We start from the raw sequence: 23,861 nt of genomic DNA on the forward strand, positions 1-23,861 counted from the left end.
ATCTTTCCTTTTAGGGTTGTATACAATTTAATAGTCTACTAGCATTGCTTAAAAAAGTTTTTTCGTGCAACTCTTCAGTTGTGTATTTGGTGATTGAATTCTCTGTTCAGTCCTGGTCTTTGTTTCAGGAAATTCTGGGAGTACTATATTTTATTGAATATCCACCTTTTCCCCTGACAGTATATGTTGATATTTTCAGGGTAATAATACATTCTGGGTTGTAATCCCAGGTCCATAGCTCTCCAAAATATGTTATTCCAGTTCTTCAGATCCTTTAGTGTTAAGGTTGATAGGTCCCATGTTAGTCTGATTGTATTTATTTATATTGGAATTGTTTTATTTTTGTTGTTTGCAATATTCTCTCACTTAAATGAGGGTTCTGGAATTTGACTATTACTGTCCTTGGAGTTTTTATCTTGGGGTCTTCTGGAGGGACTCTGGATTTTTTCAATGTTTATATTGTTTTCTTGTTCTAGTAGACTGGGGCAGCTTTCCCTTATAATGTCCTGCATGATATTTTCTAGGTCCTTTTGTAGGTCCAGGTTTCCTGGTAGTTCGATGATTCCTAGATTGCCTCTTTTAGATCTATTTTCCAAGTCATTTGTTTCTCCTAGATCATACTTTATATTTTCTTCAATTTTTTTCAGCCTTTTTATTTTGTTTGATGCAATCTTGTAGTCTTGTAGCTTCATTGATGTCTTATCATTAAATTCTAATTTTTAGAATTTTGTTTTCTTCAATTAGCTTCCAGTTGGTTGTTTTTACTTTTAACGGAGTTGATTTCATTGGCTAACTTTTTACAGTTTTTCTGCATGACTTTCATTTCTTTTTTTCATTTTTCTTCTTCTCTTGTTTGGCTTTTACATTCCTTTTTAGACACTTCAATGTGCTTTCCTATTTGAGTCCAATTTATAGAATGCTTTGATATTTACCCTGTGAGTGATTTTTCACTGCTTTCTTTTTCAGACATTGCCTTGCTATCCTCTTTGTCTATAAAATTGTTTTCTATAGTGAATGTTCTTTTTTCTTTTTTGTTCATCTTTGCCAGGGTATATGGAGTATAGATCCAAGCTTTTATTTTGCTGGGGCAAGAATCTGATTTCTGGTTAATCATTGGCCAGTATGTTACCTATGCATTCCATGTTTTGTCTTTGCAGAGGTTTTTTGTTTTTTGGGTTTTTTTTTCTCCTTTATGTTCAGGTTATGATTTAACAGAGGATTATTCCCAATACAGTTATGTCTTTAACCAGGTGTTTTCAGGGTTAAGACTTTGGGGCTGGGATCCTCCCTGCTGGGTTGCTATCTAGCTGCTGAGAGCTCTGATATTATTAAGCTGTAGGGATCTGGATTACACTGTGGCTAAAAGCCTCCTGATGGCTTTCTCTGCTCTCCCGCCTCCTGGACTTTACTTCCCATTTTCCCCCAAAGAGACAGACCTTCATAGAAGTTCCTCCATGATGTTTAGAGTTGAAAACTTCTTTGAATCTTCTCTTTTATTTCCTGGGATCTGTCATATTAATGTCAGAGTCGAGTCTTCATTTATCTTTGGTAGGGAAAGGCTCCAAGAGCATGTAAGTTTTGTTCCACTATCTTGGCTCCTTCTTGCAATAGAAGAACTGATTTTTTAAAAAGCCAGTGTTAGTACACTTGAGGAAAGAAAAAAGGAAGAAAAAGAAAATTACATAAGAACTCATATATTTAAAAGTTGTACATATTAGATTTTCAGTTTTATCTTTTCTATTTTGCTTTGTTCTGGAAAAAGTTTGCTATATTTCTTATGTTCAGAATAAAACAAATACAATTTTAAAAAGTGCAGTGTGACTGTACCTTATACTACATATCAGGAATTCATTTCATTTATTTAACTTCCTTAAGATTTTGTATCTTCTTTTTCAATTGTTTAGCTTTCTTTTCAAAATGTTCTTGAATTTTTTTCTATTTTTTTTTTTTTGTTCTCTCATTTGATAATGGAATTCCTTTTTTAAATTCTAAGATTTCTTTTGGGGCTTGTGATTATTTGATGTTGCTCTTTATGATAGGGGTGACTTTTTAAAAAAATTAATTCTCGGCCTCCTCTAAGGCCGGCTGGCGGCCCCCGAGCCGCTCGCGGTGATCCTGCCCACCGAGTCCCGCGCGAGTCCCGGAGCCACCTGCGTCATGGTCTCGCTTCGCCCCGTGCTTCGGCGCCTAGCGAGTGCCGGGGCCCTGGAGTCCTGTTAGTGCCAGCCTCCTGTCCGTGCCGGAGCCCCGGGCTGCAGACGGGCTCTCCCCATCCCTGCCCCGTCCCAACCCCTCCTCACCGAGCAGACACAAGAGAGCAACAGGCAGGGTTGAGAGACGTAGGGTACACTCCTCATAAAGGCCTCACCACAGAAGAAACCAAGTACCACCGTGTGGCGGAGGCAGTCCATAAATTGAAGTTTCAAAGTGGAGATATGACAAAAGAAGATAGACTGACTGCTTCAGCCCAGTCCACTCCAAGTGGTACACCCCATTCTTCTCCCAAGCAAAAACCCAGAGGTTGGCTTTCTCATGGATCTTCTATTTCCTTACCTGGCCTAGACATTAGCAGCATGGATGCTGGGAATGGAGACAGAGACAAACCCTCATCTGAAAAAATGGAGCCTTTTTGGATCAAGAACCCTTCACAAATCTGACTCAGGTTTCAGTGTCCAGTCCTTCAGAGGTAATCAGAAGCCATCACCAATGGAACTTAGTCGAGGTCAGGCTACGAAAATTGCAGACGACCCAGCAGCCTTCTAGCCACCTAAAATGGATCTTCCAAGGGATGGAAGGAAAGAAACAATCTCCCCGGACCCATAACATCAAATCAAGGGACATGAATGTGTTGATACCTACAGGGTTCTAAATCTCCCTTTTCATATGAGCAATATTGTTTTCCCTGGTGATCCTCTGTTATGTAGAGAGAGTATCTTACACTTTTCTTTTTTTCCATCCACCTTGCACTTGACATAGGAAAGATGTCATCCATTTACATTTCTAATGAGGATGATATTTCTGGGGAGTTGGTGGTTGTTTCTTTAAATTTGTAACAACGCTTAAATCTTTCTAATGCAGGAAGATGTATTCTGTAATGTCCCAAAGTTGGTTTAAATAACTTCTCAGAATACAGTTGACTACAGCCAATTACTGAACTATAGAACTAAATTAATTGTAGGGGGCAAGGGAAATAAAACGTAGTAGACTTTGTTCTGCAAAAAAAAAAAAAAATTAATTCTCACTATACTGTCTTGAATATGAATCCAGATGTTCTTTTACACCAAACTATTTATCAACGGTTAGGCTCTTTTTTCCTTAGATTACTCATTTATATTTTTAATTTGTCTTGTTTATTTTTAGCAACTTATTATTATTATTATTATTATTATTATTATTATTATTATTATTATTATTTCCAAATTTTAATCCTGAATTGAGGGTAAAATTGTCCTAGACCTCAGTTTCTTCTAACAGTTGCTTTCTCTTCAGGGACTCAGCATCAAAGATTCCTCTCTCCTTCTCTAAGCTACAATAAACCTGTCAGTAAATCATTTTTGCTTGTTCCTTGAAGTGTTGCTCACCCTATATTAGCTCCTTTTCTCCTACAAACATAGCTCAGGATCAAGTCTAGTCAATTCTGCCAGCTCTTACTTCTGGAAATAAACATAACCTTGAAAAATTTCTTTTTCTATTTTTTTGGTAAAATTTCATGAGATATAAGTTCATAAGCAACAATTTAACTTGGCTGCAACTCCCAGAGCCAATAGGGTTTTGATTTGTGAAGCAAGCTTGGGCATTTACACTTCTCTCAGACTAAATTTCAGCTCCTTTTTTATTCTTCTTTGAGGTCTTCTCACTATGTCCTCCTTGGACAACTATGTTTTATCTTTATTTTTTCTTCATATTTATTTTCTGACAATTTTATGAGGAAATCAACAGAACCTAGAAATTTCTGACTTACTCTGCCAAATACTCACAAAAATATTCAACAAAATTATTTATTGATATTGCAATTCCTTCTAAAACTAAGATATAATGCAGTAAATAGCAGAGGATGATTCACTTCCCTGTTAAAGTTGGAGATTGTACTTATTAATGTGATGTAGAAAATGTTAATAGTAATTATAAACTTTAAAAAGCTTATTTTTTGGGCAGCTTATATATTACAAAATAGAATTTTGTCTTTTGGGGAATTGTTCCTATTACCACCATCCATTCTGTCTTGTCACAACTTCTTGTTTTGTCATTTCAGATACTTCTTGAACTCATTTGGGTGTTCTTGTCAAAAAAAACTGAAGTAGTTTGCCACTTCCAACTCCAACTTATTTTACAAATGAGGAAACTGGGGCAGTAAATTAGCTTAAATGACATGCCCAGAGTCATAAAACTATTAAGTATCTAGGGCCAGATTTGAACTCAGGAAAATGAGTCTTTTAGGTAAGCTATTTTATCCCCTCTGCCACCTCTCTGATCTACTTTTACAACTTTTACAACCATTGAAAAGCTGTCACTTTTTTACTCCACTCTTTCTTATTAAGTGATTTGAGTTCACAGACTATAGAGCTGGTAAACATCCAATAGAAGGCACAGAATTCAGCAATGTTCTGTTTAATCCTCAGTTCATTCAAACCCTCCACTGAATATAAGCAATAATCTTAAAAAAATCATTAAGATAAACATTTCTATGTTTGTTGCCTATTTATCCTTTGGATATAGCAATTAATTTATCACAAAATAATTTATTTTAATGACAAATCTTTCTAAATGCATGACATAATGGGAAAAAAGAGAATATAATTCACTCACCTGTAAAATTATTTTCCAACTCTAGCTTATTTGGGAAAAAATAGTGGAATGCTAAACAAGTAATTAAGGCCAAAGGAGAAATAACTCCAGATAATGGTTGCAGTATAATATACATATAGCAGATATTGTGTCTTCTCAGATAAATTCCATCAGTAAATGATAGTCTCATGATATATGACCTTTCAAAAAATGCCACTCCCAATTAAGTGCATAAAAAGTTAAAAAATAAATTTAAAAGACTTAAATTTGAACCAAATATTAAGATTTGTCATCTATCAAAAGATAAATCCCTCTTGACTGTTTTAACTCCATGAGAAAAAAGTCATAATTCTTAATAGGCCATCAATTCCTTTTATTTTAAATTTTCTAAATATCTATTCCTCCTTTTAGATATATTTATATTTATATATATTGCTTTATTTAGATATTTCTATTATAGATATAAATTTAGATATATAGAAAAGGGATATAAGTATATAAAATCAATAACATACATATAGGGGAATATATATGGCAGCAAGTGGAAAAATATCTCTCTGAATACAATCTCTTATCCTCCCATTTCTTCTTCTTTCTTACTTCTTAAATTACTCTTTGTTTTCATCCAAGTTTATATCAATCTTCATACTACATTATCCTTTTCTCACTTAATTATTTCTACTTAGACCACAACTATGGGTTAGTCAATACTAAGTATGTAATGGTAGAAAGATACGGTTTGATATGGGTGGTGCTGGTGCTTGTGGTATTTGGTGGAGAGGAGTACTTGAACATCTTGAACATACTTTATTTTTCTTTTTATTTAATTTTAAAGTGAATAACATAGAGAGGAAGATAATGAATATACATATATGTATATATGTACAAGCACACACACACACACACACACACACACACACATATATATATATACATATATATATATATATATATATATATATGTATATGAAAACACATGAGGTGGGGATGATCAACGGAACAAGACCCTAGAAAAAGCTGGAGGAGACTGATTCTAGAAGACATGCAGAAAGCACAGTTTTAGCTGGAAAGAAGACTACCTCTTTCTCAGACACCAGAGAAAGGGGAGGAATAGGTAAGAGTGAATTTAAGGTATGAAAGAGAAAGGGTAAAAGAGTTCACATAATAGGACCTTGCTCTTCTCAGTAAAGCAGGAGATGAAGTCATAAAGTGATGATGAAATTTTTGTTGTGGACTTAAGGAAAGATTCTAATTTTGACATTCTGTTAGCTTTGAATTACCTCTTCAACTCACTTGGCTTTCAACTCTCTCCCTGAAGTGAAGATTCTAAATTAGATAATCTTTTTTAATTTTTTAAAATTTTTTTAAGTTTTTTGCAAGGCAAATAGGATTAAGTGGCTTGCCCAAGGCCACACAACTAGGTAATTATTAAGTGTCTGAGGCTGGATTTGATCTCAGGTACTCCTGACTCCAGAGCAGGTGCACTATGCACTGTGCCACCTAGCCGCCCCATAAAGTAGATAATCTTTAAGTTCTTTGGCACCTCTAAAAATGATGGCCCCTATGAATAAGGGCTGTTGTACAACTGTTACACAGGTAGAGTTGAATACTAGTAAGTACAAGTGAGGACCTAACAGAAATCCACACCATGAATTTACATTTGTATACATTTGTTCTCACTGCTTTCTCCACTTCTGTTTTAGGAAACCTCTAGTACTTATAAAGTGTATATAATGACCCTATAATTTATCTATTCTGGACCAATATGTGTCTTCTTCAATGAGTGGATTCAGACACTTATGTCAGAATCAATTGTACTGGACTCAATCATATAATTTAAAACTAATGCAATATTAGTTATAGAGGAAATGTGGATTTCATATGCTGGAACCTACTCATTTGAAAGAGAAAAAAATCTTAGATCTAGAAAACGATGTTGCTACCTAATATATCAGGCAGCAATTAATTAGATGTGTGATTTTGGTCAAGTCATTTTTTATTTTAAACCTCAATTTTACTGTCCTTAAAAATGATACGGTATTTCTACATAATCTCCAAAGTCTCTGGAAGTTCTATTATAATTTGATGCTGTGGGTACTTTAGATATATATAAATGCCAGTAAACTGGATAAAGAAACAATTAATTTGCTTAGCAATACTGAAGCTCCCTAGAATATTTTATAAACTGGTTGGAATAATGATTTCATGGAACAGAACCATAGCTAACTACAAACATATTAAGCTATCTACAAGGTAGATAACTATGACAACTACATAAAAACTATTAATGTTTATAGTCATAAAAATAGAAGTTGACTTTGCGTTCTTTTTTGTCACCTTTCAATTCTATCTACTGTGGCCTTACCTTGGATTGACCAAGGGAAATGAGCTCATGGAGTAAATTCCTCTAAGATCAGCACAAATTCAAAAATTATAGTCATTTATGTGGTTTTATAGTGAGGTGAAAGAAGAGAGTGGTTACAGGGCTAAAGGTACTCCTCAGTCTGCACAGATATATCAATGATTTTCATCTCAGTAAAAAGACAGTCATTCTGCATTGCATCTCTTACTGCTCACTTGGTTGCTATAGGCTTCATACAACCTCTAATCTACTCCACAAAATTAGAAGTCCAGAAAGGAAGCAGGAAGTACTAGGAAGTTTTCATGTTTTTAGTTTATTTTTTTTATTTTTTCCACATGATTCCCTTTGAAAGAGAGCAATTTATTCCTTATTAGACATCAAAAACATTAGAATGTTAAATAGAATTCTTTCTTAAAGCACTAAATCAATGCTATGAAAAAGAAAAAAGGCAAAATCCATTACTGCATGCTATAGCTATCTGTGTTTTTGTCTTAGTCCTGAATTAGAATGTCAACTCCATGATGGCCTTATCTGTTTTTTATTTCTTTAGCACTAAGCAATAGATCTCTGCATCCAGGAACCTCAATAAATATTTGATAGAGCAATTTGAGTAGTTCAGACTACAGGTGTTGTAAAAGTTAAATTAATATATTCTAGCAATTTCTGAAGAAAGGGACTTTTTTTGGAGGGTAAGATAAAAATTTCAAAATCCTTTGAAAATTTTATGGTTCTTCACTCCACCCTCTAAACCATTCTTGAAGCCAGGATGCTTTTAAGTTTAAATTATCTCACCTCTGAGAAATATTCTCTCATTTTTTAATTCAATGTTTCTTGAAGTTGTCAAGATTTTTTCATTTCCATAATCATTAGAGAATAGACAAAAGCATGTGACTGACCTCATGCAACTCCCTCAACCTGCTCATACATCAGCCACACTAATAATATTCATTGTATTGTGAGCAATGCTAGAAACCTATTAATAGAAAAAAAGAAAACATGTCAACCAGTAGCTTAATTGCTCAGTGATTAACCTCTGAAACCAAAAGTCAAACTCATTTTCAAGTGAAATTTTGTTAAAAAAAGAAACAATTCGACTATGGCATCCTAAAGGTTTGAGGACCAAATTTTTAGCACATATTATAATGACTAGTTGGCTTTAAATATATCTATATTAGGTAAACTTAAATTTTGATGAGAGACATTTTAAAATTTTAAAAGTTATTTGGGTTCATGAGACTTTTAGAGCTACCAAGTTTATGAAATGCTGCTGTTATTTTCTGCAAAAGAATCATGATGTGGCAATTCAAAATATTTACATTCCTAAAGTTATATTCTTCAGACTGTTGCCCCTAATTTCTCAAGATTTTTTAAAATTTATTTTCCTATGGAGTTAATGCATATGCACACACATATGCATGTATGAATACATATACACAGCTGTTTATTTGTAAGTGTCTTTATTTGGGTACACATGTATCTGTATGTATGCCTACATAAATGTGTAGTATATGGAGAATGATGAAGTTCATTTGGGCTAAAAGAGTCTTAAAATATATTACTTTTTGTGCAGCTAGGTGGCACAGTGGATAGAGCATTGGTCCTAGAGTCAGGAGGTCCTGAGTTCGAATCTGAAATCAGATACTTAATAAATACTGAGTTGTGTGACCTTGGGTAAGTCACCTAACCCTACTGCCTAACAAAAACTAAATTAAAAAAGATATATTATTTTTATTTCATTTTCAATTATTTTCAACAATATCTTAGAAAATTATATTTAGCATTCTAAGAGACTTAGAGATTAACTCATCCAATTTCCTCATTTTACAGATGAAGAAAATGTGGTACTGAGGAAGATGTATTAATTGAGCTGTCCAAACTCTGACATAGTAAACGGGAGACCTAGGATCTGAGTTGTAAAGATATTGTTTACTATTGTTACTTAACTTCCCAGGAAGAACTTGTGAATCTCGTGAATGTGGTTAGCATATGTGCCATATTTAGAAAAGAAAAATATCTATTTCAATATTTTCAACAAACTTATCTGTGTTATCTGCTAAATTTATCAACTCTGTATACACATCTGTTAGGAATTCCTTCTCTCCCCCCCCCACCACTATATTTAGAATTCAAAAGGATGGAAAATTTAAATTATCTCTTCTTTTGAATCTCCAATCTTTTATAGCAAATATATGAGTCTTCAAACTACTATAATTTGTGAGGCTTAGAGATCAGGATATGAGTCCTGAGGTTGTTGCACAGATCTGAAATTCTGTACATATAAAAGGCTCTTTTCATTGGGAACGACCACTTACATTCTGGTGAAACCAGTTTTTCCTTCCAGCCTTTAAAATGAAGCATTTTGGAAATGGGAACAGAGATGTATGGAATTAAATCCAGCTGTATTTATATTTCTACTGGCATGTTTGCAAGCTAGGGATGAGCCACCACTAAGATGTACTTATGGGCAAGTGATTGCTAGGGCATTCCCTTAATTGCTTTGCTATATCCACACAGAAGTCAGATAGTTTCTAGGTGGATTGAATAAAGCCAATCCGCAAACATTTTAAGTACCTACTATGTGCCAGTACCTAGAGTATATATTTAAGACATAAAGATGGCACTCACATGCATATATATATATATATATATATATATATATATATATATATACACACACACCTCTACCACCAACTTTAAAGAACAATGTTTTAGATATTACACTCTTTAATCTTTACTAAAATTCTATGAAATTGGTACTATTATCTCCGTAATATGAATGACAACATTTTCTCAGAAGGATAAAGAAATTTGCCCTAGACTCATACAGTGATTGAAGGAGGGATTGAGCTCAGGTTTATTTAATTCTAATTCCATCATTGTGCTCACTCTCCACATTGACTCTCAACTAATTTCATCTCTCTGAGCCTTAGTATTCTCATAGGAAAACAAAGAGTTTTACTTAGAGATCATGACGCTTCTTCCTTAGAATTACATAATTCTAAGCTTGAGAAGAAATACTAATTTAAAGAATAATAACAAGGTGCCTGAATCCAGGCATGAATAAATCCTGGACAAACTTTGAGAAAAGCATGAAAAGTTTTATTTTTTTTTCCTTAAAATCATGGAAACAGGCTATTAGAAGGATTTGTAAAATAAGCAAAATATAGTATGATATGCAGACTTCAACACCATCTCATAACATTAGTCAGAGCACATGGATTGAATTTATTACTTCTTGAATAGAGTTTTCTTATGTGCCCCTTACCCAAGTGTCAAAGAGCTTGGTTCTAGAAAAGAAGTCTGAAATTTACCTGGACTACTTGTCGAAAACAATTCTTGATGGAGGTCAAACCACCATTTTATAAAAGCAATACAAAACAAAACAAAAAACTGTTTCAATGTAACTGATTCATTATTTTTCATCTCCCATAAGCCAGAAGGCAATATCTTTGATTGCTTGTGAATCTCTGGTACTATGACTCCTTAGTCAGCTATTGTATATTTACAATAGGTAAGTTGGTTACCAGAAAGGATGCCAAAACCCAACTGTTCTAAGCTGGAACTTACAACAGAGCTTGTGAGATTCCCAGATGTGCATAAACCTTAATTATTCTGAGATGAGTCCAAGTCTTACCATGGCCTCTTTTATAAAGGTACAATAAGGAGTCACTGTACTGAAGCAAAAACAATTATTTTGAAGATACTAGTTTTAGGGAATTTTTGGCCACAAGGTGGAAGTATAAGTTCTTTTAGAAATAATAATAATTCCTTTTCCTTCTTTTCCCCCTTCTCTTTTCAATTCTCACAGCACAGCATCCTTATCATGCAGTCTTCCAAATTCTAAAAATATCCCAAAGAATCTATGCTCAGGAAAGTTGACTGAAGCAGGCAGGCATTTTACCCTGAGCAGCTTGCACAATCTGAGGCCGCTAATGTGGCCTTGACATTGTGGCCTTCAATTTTAAGCTGTTAATGGTGAATGTGATGAAAAATTTTATAATGTTTGTAACTAGTTGCTGCATGTCTGCTGAAATTCTCTGTTTCTGGCTAAAAAGAAGGAAGTTGTTCAGGTGCAATGGTGTGGCAGTCTTTGTGACTTCCTAAATTTACTCCTAGACTAAGGAAACATGACTGTTAATTCTATTCCCAAACAAAACTGCAAATAATATTCCCTTCATAGGATGGCTCACTGGTCCTTGAACAGGAGTTGTGTGTGTATGTTTTTATATATACATATATATGTACATATATAGGTATATATGTATATATATAATGGCTATGTTTATATATAATTTTTGAAAATAGGTAACTTTTAATTTATAGAAAAGAAACTGAATTTCACTGAATAATAATGGCTTATATGAGGTTGTGAAAACAGTGGCAGAATAAGAATTAAAATTAAACTCTTTATTGTTCGTTTGCTTTATAATGTTTTTCCCTATTATCACCTTCAAATCCCTATGTCACTCCCACATTTAACATCCCCATATTTTCTTCCAACCCTAGTATTTTCTGTACTTTCTTAATTGGCCTAAGATGCTGCCTTCTGTATATCAGTGCTTAAATGTGTTAAATGACTCCTGCTAATACTTCTCCTACTATGAATCCCCAGATTAATTACTTAGTGATAATGGGTGATGGCTAATCAGTAAGCAAGAGACTAGAATCAATAAACTCTTTGGCAATAGGGGTGAACTGAACCATGGACAAAGCTTCCAGGTTTCAGAGAAGGAGAAGCAATAGAAAAGAAAAATGTTTGAGGAGATCATTGTGCTATAGAAACTGAGGTAAGGTTTTTAACTTGTTAAGGTAATTGCTATGAACTAAGTAAAGGTTCTGCTGAACTGAGAAAAGGATTCAGTATTAGGACAAAACTTCTTGGTTTGTGAATGGAAAATAAATGAAATTATACAGATTTATTTTGTCACTGGGTAAATGACTTGGCTTAAGAATGGTCCTGGAATGGGACAAAAGAGAGGCAAAAATAAATAAATAAATACCATTTGATATTTATTTACTAAGATATATGCATGTGTAAGGTACTCTGCAAGGTATTTGAGATTAGAAGATATGCTTGAATATGTTAAAATATATCTGTAAGTGTGTATGTGTACAGATAGAGTTCTATCTCTGTGTACATATATGTTTGCTTATATACATACTTGTGTAGATTTTATATGCATGTATATATGTGTATAAGACACATATGTGGGTATGTATAAATGCATATATAAATATGTATATATAAAAACAAAATTTACTCCCCAAAACATATAAGGAATGGAAGGACACCTGGGAGAATGTCAGAAAATGTATTAGGAGAAATTTGAAATGAGAGCTATCATCCTACACTGGATCTTGAAGGGACAAATTTAAGTGAGATCTGGCCATCTAACCAAGTATAACGTAGATTATGAATAAAGTTATAGAGAGAAGGACAGGAATAGGCAGAATATAAAATAAGCATGCAGGAAGTGGTAAATATAGAATAATAAGGAATTAGGCTAGATATCTGGAGAGGAGTCAGATTATGGATGAAAGAAATGAAAGAATCAAGAGTAATTTTATATATTTAGGGGGGTAAAATAAGAAATAGTTTGTTTTGGGAAATTTGGGATTTTTTTGTTTGTTTTGTTTTAAAAGAATGACAAAATCTGAACATAACTTGAAATCTTACTTGAATGGAGAGGTGAAAGCCTGGAGGCAGGGAGAATAAAAAGGAGTATATCACAATAGCTAACCAAAAATAAAGATCTAAACTAGAGTGGTTATAGTTGAAGTGAAAACAAATATTAGATGAAAAATGCACAAAATACTTAAGAGCTAGAAACAATAATACTTTGCCAAAAATGATTAGATGGAGTGAAGAAGGAAGAATGAAAAGGAACTCTAAGATTATGTCTGTACTGGGGAACCATTAACAAAGAAATGAAGAAAATAAGAAGGAAATTTCACTAGTTTAGATAAACAAGACTGTAATAAACTATAGTAATGACTATAGTGATCCACTCTTTTATAAACCCAAAGATTCCAGTCTCTTGGTAATTGACAATAAATGCTGGAAAAACTGCAATGGTAAAGAGCAGACATAGACCAGCTTCTCATACCCTATACCAAGGTAAGATCAAAATGGATACATGATTTAGGCATAAAAGATGAAAACACAAGTCAATTGGAAAAGCAAGGGATTATTTATTTGTTAGATTTATGGAGCAGGAAAGAATTTCTGACCAAATAAGAAATAGAGAATATTATCAAAGCAAAATGGATAATTTTGATTACATTAAGTTAAAAAATTCAAAATGGAACTAAGAGTAGAATGAAAACAGAAAGCTGGGAAACATTTTTTTTTCAGTCAATGTTTCTGAAACGGTCCTCATTTCTAAAAATATTTAGAGAACGTAGTCAAATTTATAAAATACAAGTTATTTCCCAATTAATAAATGGTCAAAAAGATATGAACAGGCAGTTTTCAAATGAAGAAATTGTAGCTATCTATAATCATAAGAAAAAATTCTCCAAATTACTATTGATTTGAGAAATATAAATCAAAACAACACTGAGGCACTACCTCACACCTATCAGATTGGCTAATATAACAGAAAAGTCAAATGATGAACCTTGGAGCTGTGGAAAAATTGAAACACTAATGCATTGATGGTGGAGGTAGGAGTTGATCCAAATTTTTGGCCAATCAATTACGTTGCCCAAAGGGCTACAAAACTGTGCATATCCTTTGATCCAGCAATATATTACTAGGTTTGTATTCCAAAGAGATAAAAAACAAAAATATGTTCAAAAATATTTATAGCATCCATTTTTGCGGCAGCAAAGAATTAAAAATTGAGAGGATGCTCATCAATTGGAGAACAGATAAATGAGTTGTGGTATATGAATGTAATAGAACATATACTTTTGTTTTACATGAAATGATGAGCAGGAGGATTTCATAAAAATCTGGAAAGGTTTACATGAACTGATGCTGAGTGAAGTAAGTCCACTGGGAGAACATTGTACACATTACTAATATCACTTTATATTGATCAACTATGATACACTTAACTCTTCTTAGAAGTACACAATGATCCTACACAATTCCTAAAGAGAGAAAATGCTATTCACATTCATAGAAATATCTATGGAGTCCAAATGCAGATGAAAATATCCTATTTTATAAAAATGTTTTTTTTTCTCTTGGTTTTCCTCTTTTGTTGACATTCTTTTTTTTGCAACATTACTTATGTAGAAATGTGATCAATAAAGCTGTACATGTATAATCTATATCAGATTACATGTGTTGGGGAGGGGGAAGATAAGAAGAAGAAAATTTGGGACTCAAAAATATTACAAAATAAATTTGAAAGCTATTTTGCATGTAATTGGAGGCAAAAACAAATAAATATGAAAAGAATGTTTTTCTTGGGTGAAGTGTAGAAAATGGAATGATAGTGAGTTCAATTTTGAAAGGGCTGAATTTGATATTCAACTAGGAACTCCAAGTGATAATATCTTTCTTTGTTTCTTTGGTTATTTCTTTGTTTCTGTCTTTCTTTGTCTTCTTTTGTCTTCCTCCCTTTCTTCCTTCCTCTCTTTCTCTCTCTCTTTCTTTCTTTCTTTCTTTCTTTCTTTCTTTCTTTCTTTCTTTCTTTCCCTTCCTTCCTTCCTTCCTTCCTTCCTTCCTTCCTTCCTTCCTTCCTTCCTTCCTTCCTTCCTTCCTTCCTTCCTTCCTTCCTTCCTTCCTTCCTTCCTTCCTTCCCTCCTTTCTTGCTTTCTCTCTCTCTCTCTCTCTGTCTCTCTCTCTCTCTCTCTTTCTGTCCTTTCCTTTTGTTTGGCAAGGAAATGGAGTAAAGTGACTTGCCCAAGATCGGACAGCTAAATTATTATTCTCTGAGGATGGATTTGAATTCAGGTCCTCCTGACTCTGGGATCAGTGTTCTATCCACTCTACCACCTAGCTGCTCCTAATGTGATGAATTCTTTTTCCTTTTTACATTATTTATTTATTTTTATTTAATGCAATGGGGTTAAGTGCCTTGCCCAAGGTCACGCAGTTAGGTTATTACTAAGTATCTGAGGTCTGATATGAACTCAGGTCCTTCTGACTCCAAGACCAGTGCTCTATCTACTATACCACCTAGATGCCCTATGTGATGATTTCTTAATAATTTCTTAATGATGTGAAAATATGGCACTGGAACTATGCTGAGATAAGCAGGATATTATGGAAAGGCTGAGATTACCAAGGAAATTATTATGAAAAATTTCTAAACTACATAAAATGGGCCCTTTGTTTATTGTACATAACATTTTACTTCTCTGTTTTTAATGCAGAAGATTGCGTGTGTGTGTTTGTGTGTTTATATCTGTCTATCTATCCACCCGTTTATCCCATCTTACTATACCAATCTGATTCGAATGCCTGCTACCATAAGAAAAACGAACATAAATCATATCAACTGAGCAACAGCAAAAATTTTAGCATGCCCAAAGTCAAGGGTTTAATCTCATCCCTTCTCTACCTGGTTGCTGCTGCTTGCCTAGTTTAAAGATTAGTAGATCAAAATCAAAGGCAGAAACATGGAAACACGATGAAATTAAATAGTCCCATTGCTCTCCTCATTTCCTTTTCCTATATCAATTTGACTTTCTCAGTCCTTACCAGGAATTCTTCTTTTCATTTTACTTCTCACATTGTGAAAAACAAATGTAGGAGGAACCAGCAAGAAACACCTAGTTTCAGTTGTTAACATTTTAATTTAAAGTTTTCCCTCTCAAGATAATTATTGTCCCTAGTAAGGACACGGTGGAAGTTTACTAATTATTTTAGTCTTAACACTTCATACTAGCCAGAGCATTGGAGAAAAATTAAAAAAAAAAAACCAATGAAATGATTGAAAAAACAAAACAGCATTAGATTTAATTAGAAACCTGTGAGTTTTTTAGAATAACCCTTTAATTTGGTCTAAATGATACTAAAAAAAATTGCTTGCTTGGTTTTTGTCTCCCCAATTCTTCCTACAAGTGGCCCTGTCCTTATAATGATAATATATTATCATACAAATATATGACATATAAGTTCTTATATGTATTACATATAATAACATCATAATATCACAATATAATGGAAAGAAAATTTACCAGAGTCCTGACCTCAAGTTCTGAGTTTGGTAGCCAGTCAAACAGTTTTTTTTTTAAGTTTCTAGAATTTTTCTCACACCTTTATAAGTGCTATGAATACAAAGAAAAGCAAAGGACAGTGTTCTTTCAAGGAGTTCAGTTTAAATGAAGGATACAATAAACAAAGAACTACAAAAAAAAAAAACAGGGTAGTTCCAAAGTAGGAAATACCCAACAGAAGAAAGATACTGGCTTTTCAACTGAATAAGTCACTTAATGGGACATCTCAGTTTCTTCATCTATTGAATGGGGTAGTAATATTTATTCTCCTTATTTCACAGAACTATTGCAAGGGAATTATTTGGAAACCATATGGCTATATAGATCCACAATTATAATGTTCATGGAGATGATGCATTCTTTACTTGAATGTACTCACCTATAAATGAATGCTGATATGTGAATATTTAAGGAGAAGGAATTTTATATATTAAGATCACAGTAGTCAGTGGGGTTTTTCTAAAGTGCTAACAAAGATTTTCCAATAGTTCTGGCTTCTAAAAAACATCGACCAGGCAGGAATTTGTAAAACTTTCGACCAATCAAAAATTACAAATAAATATAATAGGATAAAAAAACATGAAACTCTTGCTGGGAAATTAAAACAACTGCTACTAGATTAACAAAGTAGTTAATTATGCTGAAAAATGAGAAATTCATGTAGAAATGAATATGAATGTTTTATAATATCATTATAAATTCTCAATTTTAATGAATATATAGTGTTAGCTGTTATGAAGAGACTATATATGTCTAAAACAGTCTAACTGAGAAGTTTACAAGTTTAAAACTTTGGTGATAAAGGTCTCCATATCTTTTTTTCATATATCCCTATCATTTGAAAATAGTTTGAATGTACCTTTCACAATCTGTATATTCATTTATAAATTACATATATGAGCTATTATATTAATAGCCATTCATAATAAAACTTAAAACTTTAAAAATGATGGAATAAAAATAAAGTGATAGCTTAAATAGAGAAACTAAGGTTTCTGCAGATGGGAGTGAGCAGACATGGTCATACCTCAGCTTTAGAAAAATACTTTGGCAGCTTTGTAGAGAAGTAAAAGACAAATAGCGAGATAAATTAAATCAGTATTATAATAGGATATATGAGAATTAATGAGATCCTAAACTATTATAGTGTCTATGTGAGTTGAGGGAAGGAAAGAGAAAGATGAGATGCAAAGATACAAAGATACATCAAAGATGGCATCAAGACTGTGAATCTGGTTAATTATAAAGATTAATGTTGCTTCCCAAGGAAAAGAGTTTTAAAGAGAGTTGGGCTTACAAGACCTGCAATCTCTTTAAACCAGTCTACAACATGCATGCTGTGCAACTCTCTCTCTCTCTCTCTCTCTCTCTCTCTCTCTCTCTCTCTCTCTCTCTCTCTCTCTCTCTCTCTCTCTCTCTCCCAACCAAAATGAAAGGAGCTATGGATTAAGAAGGTTACTTACTCTGTATCCCTTTTTCCTTCCCATTCTATCACCTGCATCCAGCTAGTAGTCTTGAAGTCACAGAATATGTTGGAAAGAAAAGTAATTTTTCCCAATGGCATTTGTACAGCTACCACTTAGGATTCTTAAAAAATGGATTAGCATGTAACTGCTCTCAGGGGAAATGCCTATGTTAAAACATGTAGGTTGATAGTTTGCCCATGAGAGAGAAGGCATGGAGTGAGAGAAGGTAAAAGTTAAGGGAGAATAGTTGTACTGAAGATAGAATTCATAGCTGTTCATTGTAGAGAAGGTGGTATATAATATTAATGACCACACACATTTTAGCCTATATACATACATATTTATATATATATATGTACATATATATATATATAATTTATATGTCTTTTCATTTCCCAAAAAAGTAGAAAGTAAGTATGATGTAATTTGATGATGTGTATCTATATGTATGTAAATGGACATATGCATGATTATGTGTATGTGTTTGTGTGTGTGTGTGTATGTGTGTATCTATGTGTGGTAGGGAATCTCTGGGATCAGATGCAAAGAGGAAGCACATAAAAGGTATATGGACTGCATAAGCCTACACAAGGTATTAGAAGATAGAAAGTTTATCCATGTGTATAAGGAGGGAAGCAGACTGGTTTACCAAACAAAATTCTTAAACTGACCCTTAGCATATCTGTATTTTTAAACAAACATTTTAACCAGTGATGTTTTATATTAATGTCATCGGATAATAGATTCTCTGGATCATCCAAAATACATTCTCTAGATAAACCATATAATAAAAATCATATAAAATCCAAGGAACTGTGTAAGAAAAATGCATAGTTTTTAATAAAATAAAAATATGACAGAAAGAGAAGATAAGGGCAGTTAAATAGTGAGAAAATGAGCAAACTTCTGAGAGATCTGAACTCTCCAGTAGTATCCTCACGATGCCTAGAGAAAATGAGTAAGGTCCAATACAATACAGGGGATGCACTTCCTGGGACGAATTTACAATAAGGCATGGATAAGAGTTTCACAGGGTTATTGGACATGGATGCCTAATAATCTATCTTTGTTCTTTTGAGAAATGCTTGAGATTGCAGTCAGTAGTTGTTAATGTAGATTTTTATTGTAACCAATTAATTGATTTGGTATTAAAAACCAGTCCTGATTTGTTCCATTGAAATATCATTGATAACTCAATATTCCATTTGAAAAATGAAAAAATATTTCAAGTCATTTATAAATCACAGTATTTGTGTGTGTGTATATATATATATATATATGCATCTATATATGTTTAAGTTGCATATTAACATACAGGAAAAAAAGAATAAATATACACATATACCTTGTGTGTATATGTATAACAGCAATCTGTTTATAAAGTGTAATAAATTTCTCCTATGATACATTTCAGCCTATGAAGATTAAAAAGCCTGAGTTGGTCTTCAAGATGATCTCATTCAATTACAACTCAAATCACAAAGTAAATATTCTTTTTTTTTTAATTTTAGTTATTTAAGGCAATGGCATTAGGTGATTTGCCCAAGGTCATACCTTGTGAAAGATTGTCTCCAAGTGTAGTACTAGACTAAATTTATTATTTTAACCTTTTCTTGTCTTATTTGAGCTGTGTCATGAGTAGAGTTGACCCTTGATAAATATTTGTTGATTGATTGGTTCATTAACTTCGGCAATAGACACATATGCCTGTTGTTTTGTATCATAATAATAATTAATGATAATTTTAATAATGACAATAAAACTGATAATTTTATTCCAAATTTCAAAGATTTGTTTTTACATATAGTGTTACATTAAACTATCATAGATTTGTGATTTAGACAATATAATTCTTATTACCCCCACTTCACTGATAAAGAAACTAAAGATTCAATAAAATAACTTCCAGGCTCACAGAGTTAATAAGTGACAGAACAGGTACTCCATCTGAATTCATTTGAATCCTTGTCTAACATTCTATTAACTGTATCACATTGCAATTTAATTCAGCTCCTTTTTTCTGTTAATAGCATTTTATTTTTTCCAATTTCATTCAAAGATAGTTTTGAGTAAAAGTTTGAGTTCCAAATTTTTCTCCTTCCTTAGTTTTCTGCTCTTTTCTTAAGACAGCAAGCAATCTTATATCTGTTGTACATGATAATCATGTTAAATATATTTTCATATTAGTCATGTTATAAAAGAAGTGTCAGAAAAAAAGGAAAATAATGAGGGAGAAACACTTAAAAATACAAACTTAAAAAGTGAAAATAGCATGGTTAGATTTGCGCTCAAACTCCATAGTCTTTTTTCTGTATGTGTATGATATTTTTCATCACAATTCATGTAGAATTATATTGGATCATTATATTGTTGAGAAGAGTTAAGCCAGTCATAATTAATCATCACACAATGCTGCTGTACTATGTACAATGTTTCCTGGGTTCTGCTCTCAGCAGTTGTTAATGTAAGTCTTTCCAGGTTTTTCTGAAATCTCCCTGATCAAGCATTTAAATATAATATTATTCCGTCACATTCCAATGCCACAGTTTGCTTTCTTCTCTGAATTTTAGATTAGTATTTAAAAGATGAGCTATTTCCCAGTTGATGAGCATTCCCTAAATTTCTAATTTTTGCTACCATAAAGAATTCTGCTATTTTTGTGGGTCCTTTCCTTCTTTTTTGTGATTTCTTTGGGACGCAGATCTAGAATTGGTGTTTCTGTATCAAAGGGTGTGCACAGTTTTATAAGCCTTTGGGCATAGGTCCAAATTGCTGTCCAAAATTGTTTGAACAATTCACAACTACATGAACAGTGTATTAGTGCCCCAATTTTCCCTCATCTATTCCAACACTAATCATTTCCTTTTTCCATCATATTAGTCAATTTGATATCCAGCTTCACAGTTTAATTTTATATTTCTCTGATCAATAGTAATTTAGAGCATTTTTAAATGATTTTAGATAGTTTTAAGTTCTTTGTCTGAAAAATGACTGTTCATATACTTTTGACAATTTATTAATTGGAGAATAAATTATATTCTTATAAATTTGACTCATTTTTCCATATGTTTTTTAGAAATGAGGCCATTATCAGAAGCACTAGCTCCAAAAATATTTCCATGTTTCTTTTTTCCTTCAATCTTAGTTGCATTGGTCTTGTTTGTGCAATATCCTTTTAATTTCATGTAATCAAAATTATCCATTTTATATTTCATAATGTTATTTATCTCCTTATTGGCTATAATCACCTATCTTCTTCATAGATCAGGGGCTTATTGTATATTCTTTCTATCTAAATCCTATACCCATTTCCACCTTACCTTGGTATAGGATATGAGATGATGGTCTATGCCTAGCTTCTTCCACTATTTTCAGAATTTTCTCAGCAGTTTCTTTGGTTAAATAGTGATTTCTTATTCCAGAAACAAGAGTCTTTGCATTTATCAAACAGTAGATTTCTAGAGTTATTTGCTATTGTGTTTTATTTATCAAACCATTCCATTGATTGACCACTTTATTTCCTGGTCAAATAGTTTTGATGATTGCTATTTTATAACTTTATCAACTTCTTCCTATTCTCCTGTAAGGAATTGCCCCTACATTTTCAACACCTCCCTTCTCAGCATCCCACCAAAAGATGAAAGCATGTAAATAGCTTCTTTTTCCATAGGTTAAAATTAATTTTGTCTTTCCACTGGCTTCTAAATAATAAAGAACACATGATTTTTGTTGATATAATTAGCCAGTGAATTATAATTATTATATGATTTTAGCAGGACAATTCATTTTAAAATTACACTAAGCAATTTAGATATTTTACTTACTCTATGTAAGTAAGTAAAATTACTCTAAGTAAAAGCACCTAACTTTTAACATGTGGGGTCAAGTATCACAGAGAAATGAACAAGGAGGGCTCCCTAACATTCATCCTCATTGATGAATCTGGATCATTAATTGCAAGAAATAAATCTGGTGGAGAAGTACTGAGCAAACTCCTCATTTCCTGCTGCAATTTTTTTTTTATTATGCCAGTATACTTATCCCTTCCACATCACAGGGATTCAGGGTAGGTTGCTTCTATGATATAGAAAATTTGTATAAATTTTTTGATCCTTCCTTCATACCAGAGAAGATACCTGAATTTTTTTTATTTTTTATGGGCTCTTTATCATTCCTTTTTATAAAATTTGGGTTAAATATTTGGTCATAGGCTCTGTCTCATCTTCTGATCTTCTCATGTCATCTGTGATTTTCACAGTACTCTCTCACAATTCCCATTTAATTTCCTAGACAGACCCCAAATATGGAAGTATAACTGCATTAATAATTTTGTTAGTTTATGTTTATAAGACATTACATCCTGAATTAATCTTCTCATAAGATAGAATAATATTTATTAAATAGTATTTGTTTCTATTTATTGTAATTAATCTAATGAATCTTCCTATTAATTTTGAATAACAGTAAATAAGTTATATAATACAATACAATAAATTTTGAATAATAATGATACACAGTAAGTTATATCATACAGGTATAATTATGCATATTTGGGGCCTATTCATATTATATATGGACATTTTAGACTTAATTTTATAATTTGCATACTGTACATTTTTTTATGATAACTAGTAATAACAGTATTCTTGGAAAAATAGAACAAGATTATTATCTCCATTTTTAAAGCTGTGGAAAGTGAAGCTTCTACAATGAAGTGACATTCACTTTAAAAAAACCCAACTCTTATGTATTTCCTTTAATCTTAATTCTAAAGGAAATGACTAATCTGTAAACATACTTGACACAAATGTGTAAATATAAAATTAACCTGAGTGTTCCCTGCTGAGGGGCGGGGTGTGGAAAGGGAGTGCTGAATGAAATATACATAGGCATATGGATGAATGTTATCAAAACACACTTTTGTAACATGTATTTGGAAAAATAAAACATCAATAAAATAAAATAAAAAACAAAAAAGCCCAAAGAATTGTAAATTTTGAATTTAATAGGCTTTATTTTTATATCATTCTAATTACATTGATTGAAATGATTAGTGATGTCAGAGGAACAACTGGTTTGAGTCTATTTTCTTTCTTATTTTTAGAAGATTAGTACTAGAAGTTAAAAGAACTAGTGAAGTTGACTATTTTCAGAGAATTGATAGAATTGACTACTTGATTACTTTCTATAGATTTAGTCTGTGTGATAGATTTAAATCCACTAATAGATACAGATACTTAGATGTAAATTGGTTTAAAAATTAATTCCAGGGGCGGCTAGGTGGTGCAGTGAATATCAGCCATGGAGTCAGGAGTACCTGAGTTCAAATCCGGCCTCAGACACTTAATAATTACCTAGCTGTGTGGCCTTGGGCAAGATACTTAACCCCATGGCCTTGCAGAAAAAAAGCTAAAAAAATTAATTCCAGAATTATAAAAGAGGGAATGTCATGTCTCTACAATTGTTGACATATAAAAAAAAAAGCTTAAAGGCTAAAAAAGAAAACAAAAGATATGTTGATAGTCACCTGGATTTTAATCTACCTCATAATAATCAGAGATAGCCATTAAAATTACAGTGAAAATTGACCTTATCCATAATACAGTTAAAAATAACTGTATTCAAAGAAGTTCACAGCTAATGAAATTGTAGAAAAAACAGATTCATGTATTCTTTTCTGGAAGATTTGCTAATGTCTCTACTTTTTGGAAGCCTATATACAAATAGATATAAAAAGTTATAAAAAATATTTTGATACAAGAATTACTCTACTGTAAATATTCTGAAAGAGCAATTACAGCCCATAAAAAGAAATGTATATTAAAGTACAAGGTAAAAACAAAACTAATTGTACATGCAAGAATTGAACAGGGAACTATAATGAGAGAAACAGAAATGATCAACAATAATGGTAATATAATAGCAACTAAAGTAATATAACAAGCTTGGTCTTAATCAAACTGGTCCCATGATAACTGAGGTCTGAAGATGAAAATAAATAATATTAATTTGATCTATCTAACATTTTAATAGAAGGGAATGGCTTAGCCATAACAAGATAAGGATACTCA

General features: G+C 32.5%; 1 long non-coding RNA gene and 1 pseudogene across 1 annotated transcript in view; both read left to right on the top strand.

Annotated features, from left to right (window-relative positions):
- LOC141494889 (uncharacterized) overlaps nucleotides 1–23,861 on the top strand; it is a 209,626-nt gene that overhangs the window by 138,869 nt on the left and 46,896 nt on the right. The window contains exon 2 of the long non-coding RNA XR_012470573.1: nucleotides 19,205–19,273. This is a non-coding gene — a long non-coding RNA (uncharacterized LOC141494889). The remainder of the gene's footprint in view (nucleotides 1–19,204; nucleotides 19,274–23,861) is intronic.
- Nucleotides 1,519–2,869, top strand: LOC141495076 (putative monooxygenase p33MONOX pseudogene; annotated as a pseudogene).

Source organism: Macrotis lagotis, chromosome 8 (genome assembly GCF_037893015.1).
Source record: "Macrotis lagotis isolate mMagLag1 chromosome 8, bilby.v1.9.chrom.fasta, whole genome shotgun sequence".
Classification (NCBI taxonomy): domain Eukaryota; kingdom Metazoa; phylum Chordata; class Mammalia; order Peramelemorphia; family Peramelidae; genus Macrotis; species Macrotis lagotis.